This window comes from Triticum dicoccoides, chromosome 7A, assembly GCF_002162155.2.
Source record: "Triticum dicoccoides isolate Atlit2015 ecotype Zavitan chromosome 7A, WEW_v2.0, whole genome shotgun sequence".
Classification (NCBI taxonomy): domain Eukaryota; kingdom Viridiplantae; phylum Streptophyta; class Magnoliopsida; order Poales; family Poaceae; genus Triticum; species Triticum dicoccoides.
In genome coordinates, this window is record NC_041392.1 from 581,156,408 (window position 1) to 581,161,207 (window position 4,800).

The window sequence follows — 4,800 nt, forward strand, 5'->3', positions numbered from 1 at the left end:
ACATTATGACAAGAGAGATTTTGTTGCTAGGAAGCACGATAAAGAAAGAGAACCATGGGTTCAGAAACCCATGCCCTTTCCTCCTAAACCATCCAAGTCAAAGGATGATGAGGATTTTCAGCGCTTTGCTGAAATGATTAGACCTATTTTGTATGAGCTTAACTGATATGCTGAAAGTAAATCCTTATGCTAAGTATATGAAGGATATCATTACAAATAAAAGAAAGATACCGGAAGCTGAAATTTCCACCATGCTTGCTAATTACACTTTTAAAGGTGGAATACCAAAGAAACTTGGAGATCCGGGGGTACCAACTATACCATGCTCTATTAAAAGAAACTATGTTAGAACTGCTTTATGTTATCTTGGAGCCGGTGTTAGTGTAATGCCTCTCTTTTTATATCGTAGACTTGAATTGAATAAGTTGACACCTACTGAAATATCTCTGCAAATGGCTGATAAATCAACTGCTATACCTGTCGGTATTTGTGAGGATGTGCCTGTTGTGGTTGCAAATGTCACTATCTTAACGGACTTTGTTATTCTTGATATTCCCGAGGAAGATAGTATGTCTATTATCCTTGGTAGACCTTTTCTTAATACTGCAGGGGCTGTTATTGATTGCAAGAAAGGCAATGTCACTTTTCATGTTAATGGTAATGAGCATACAGTACACTTTCCGAGGAAACAACCTCAAGTTCATAGCATCAATTCTATTGAAAAGTTCCAACTATCATTTTTGGAGGTTTTGAATTTCCTCTCCCTACTGTCAAGAAAAAGTATGATATTCTTATTGTTGGGGATTTTCATATCCCCGTTGAGGTAACTTAGTGTTATTCGAAATTTCTCCGGTTCCGTGTTATTCGGAATGAGTTTGTTAACAAGACTTGATCAACCTTGTTAGTGGGTTCATTTTGATAATCACGAGATGGATGAAACTAGAAGGCACAACCTTCTGTACCCTCCTTTTACTTTATGTTATTTAGAATAAATAAAGCAAAAATATCATTATCCGTCTGTTTTCTGAATTATCCGTGCATTAAAAAATAGTCCAAAAATAAAAGTGCTCCAAATGCCCTGCAAATTTAGTATGATTTTTTCTGGAATATTTGAGGATTTTAGGCACTGAAAACACTACAGGAGGGGCAAGCACCAGGCCACGCTAGTGGAGGGCGCTCCCCCTGTCTCGTGGGCCCCTCGTGGCTCCCCTCCACTTATGCCAGCACCCACACACTTCATCTTCTACCCAAAAAAATCCCCATCCAGCTCAAGCCCGAGTTCTAGCTTGTTTTGCTGCGATTTTCGATCTCTTAGCTCAAAGCTCCATTTGCAAAACTGCTTTGGGAGATTGTTGCTTGGTATGTGACTCCTCCATTGGTCCAATTAGTTTTTGTTCTAGTGCTTTATTCATTGCAATTTTTTGCTGCATAGGTGACCATGTTCTTGAGCTTGCATGTTAAAATTTTGAGGTCCCAAGCAATTCCAATGCATGATATAGGCTCTAGGCACTTGTAGGAGTAGTTGCTATCAATCTTGTTTAGTTTTATTCACTTTTATTTCGAAGTTAATAAAATTTCAGAAATTTTCAAAAAATGTTAAGGAGGTTCTTTAAAGGTTCTTCTAGCCAAAGCTCTAAGGAAAAACAAGACAAAGAGAAGGGAAAACCCAAGTATAATCTTCCTCGCTTAGCGGAAGTACGGTCATGTGAATGGCCGTGTGAGGATTTCTTGAAAGAAGCCGGAATTCATGAAGACTTTTATGCTTTAATCGGGACTGCAGGCCTCACCGGTTTCATGAATGACCGAATCGATCAGTATCTCTTACTTACCAATACTTTCATGCAAAACTTTTATTATTATCCTAAGAAGTCACCGCCTGCAGTATCATTTCATTTATATGATGAATTCAGAGAAATGTCTTTTCGTCATTTTTGCGCGGTATGTAGGATACCTTATGAGGGAGAATTAGAGGAACCCCATTGTGAAGATGTGGATGGCTTCGTTAAAACTATTGCTGTAGAAGAGCCAAAGAAGGGCTCTGAGGCAAAAGTCTCTAGCATATACTTCCCTGTTTTACGCTACTTTGCCATATTTGCTAGTAGATGCTTGATTGGTCGTGGGAATAGTGGAAATTTGAGCGTTCCAGATATTATTATTCTTCAACATGCTTTGCTGGGAGACAATACTTTTAGTATGGATGCCGTCGTTGCTAAACGGCTAGCCCTGAACCGTACAAAAGGCCCCATATTTGGAGGTATCTATGCTGCATGTCTTGCTGAACATTTTCAGATACCCATTAGGCACCTTGAGGAGGAGGATACAAAATTACCTCCTCTTATTTTAGATTACAAGAGCATGGTAGCACACAAGTTTATTATTGACAACAAAGAGAAGATGCTCTTGTATAGACTTAGATTCAACAAGAAACACTTTGAGTTTATTATTTTGCCTACACCTCTGTTATTTGACTTGCTTGCAGAAAATCGCCTTGTTATGCCGGAAGCGGTGAACAACCATCTAGCCCAAGCTTTTACTCCAGAACCTGAACCTGAGCCGGAACCTGAATTGGACCCTTATCCTGCATCATCTGTCCAGTGGGACCTGGAGATGACCAGCCAGTGGTATCCTGATTATACCTCCCACTACACCGGGGAGAGTAGCGGCGGTCCTTGGTATTAAACCAACTTAGGCCAAAAGCCTAAGCTTGGGGGAGTACGTATTTCTCACCGACTTTACATTCATGTTCACACACTAGTCGTCGGTGCTCACACTCTTTCATTGTATTATCCATGTTAGTTTAAATTTATTTTTCTAGTTTTCTTCTTGTGTGTTTGATAAACCTTGAGAAAAACCAAAAAAAATTGTTAGTTTAATTTCCTTGCTTGCAGTAGAAATTAAAATGAAAACCCAAAAAGATTTCTAGTTCTTCTTTTTGCTTGTTGGGAGCTTTCCTGTGTAAATAGTTTTATTTTCTTTTCTTTCTTTTGGGGGTCAAGAAGACCATATTGAAAATGCTTAGTGGCTCTTATACGTGTGATGAGTTCATCGTTCCTGAGTCAGCTATTATGAAGTAAACATATTTGCAATGACATTTAGAGATTATAGTTGCTTGTGCCATGCTTGATTAGCTATGAGTTATAATGGTTTACCTTGCGTGCCAACATGCTATTAGAATGATTATGATGTGATATGATGGGATGGTATCCTCCTTTGAATGAATTGAGTGACTCGACTTGGCACATGTTCACGCATGTAGTTGAATCAAATCAACATAGCCTTCATGATATTTATGTTCATGGATTATATCCTACTCATGCTTGTACTCGGTGTAAATTAATTTTAGTGTATGTTTATGACTGTTGTCGCTCTCTCAGTTGGTCGCTTCCCAGTCTTTTGCTAGCATTCACCTGTACTAAGCGGGAAAATACTGCTTGTGCATCCAAACTCCTTAAACCCCAAAGTTATTCCATATGAGTCCACTATACCTACCTATATGCGGTATTTACCTATCGTTCCAAGTAAAGTTGTATGTGCCAAACTCCAAACCTTCAAATGAAATTCTGTTTTGTATGCTCGAGCAGCTCATGTTTCAACTAGGGCTGCCTATATCTTCCATGCTAGGTGGGTTATTCTCAAGAGGAGTGGACTCCGCTCCTCATTCATGAGAAAGGGCCGGTAACCGGGATGCCCAGTCCCATGATCCAAAAAGATCAAAGCAAATCAAAATAATTAAACAAAACTCCCCCAGGGCTGTTGTTAGTTGGAGGCACTCGTTGTTTCGAGCAAGCCATGGATTGATGCTTGTTGGTGGTTGGGGGAGTATGAACCTTTACCATTCTATTTGGGAACTACCTATAATGCATGTAGTATGGAAGATACAGCCATCTCATAGTTGTTGCATTGACAACAAAAGTATGCCGCTCAAAATGTTATTCACTCTCTATTTAAAATGAAGCTCTAGCACATCTACAAATCTCTGCTTCCCTCTGCGAAGGGCCTATCTATTTACTTTTATGTTGAGTCATCACCCTTCTTATTAAAAGCACCCGCTGGAGAGCACACTGTCATTTGCATTCATTATTATTGGTTTATATTGGGTATGACTTGACTAGATCTCTTTTACCATGAATTACAATGTTTAGTCAGTCCTTGACCTTTAAAGGTGTTCTGCATTTATGTTTTGCGGTCTCAGAAAGGGCTAGCGAGATACCATTTTGTTATATCATGTTATGATTATTTTGAGAAAGTGTTGTCATCCGAGTTTTATTATTATGGCTCGCTAGCTGATTATGTTATTGATATGAGTAATTGTGAGACCTATGTGTTATTGTTAGTATGGTTAGTTCATAATATTTCCTGAAACTTGAATGCTGGCTTTTCATGTTAAAACAACAAGAGCAAACAGAGTTTGTAAAAGTTTTTCTTTATCACTTTCAGTTTATCAACTGAATTGCTTGAGGACAAGCAAAGGTTTAAGCTTGGGGGAGTTGATAGGTCTCAAACGTATCTACTTTTCCAAACACTTTTGCCCTTGTTTTGGACTCTAACTTGCATGATTTGAATGAAACTAACCCGGACTGACGCTGTTTTTAGCAGAACTGCTATGATGTTGTTTTATGTGTAGAGAAGAAAAGTTCTCGGAATGTCCTGGAAATCCACGGAGGAAATTTTTAGATTTAATAAGAATTTTTGGCGAAAGAATTATTGCCAGGGGGCCCACGGCCTGTCCACGAGACAGGGGGCCCCCCCCTAGGGCGCGACCCCCTATCTCGTGGGCCCCCTGGACCTCCTCCGACCTCA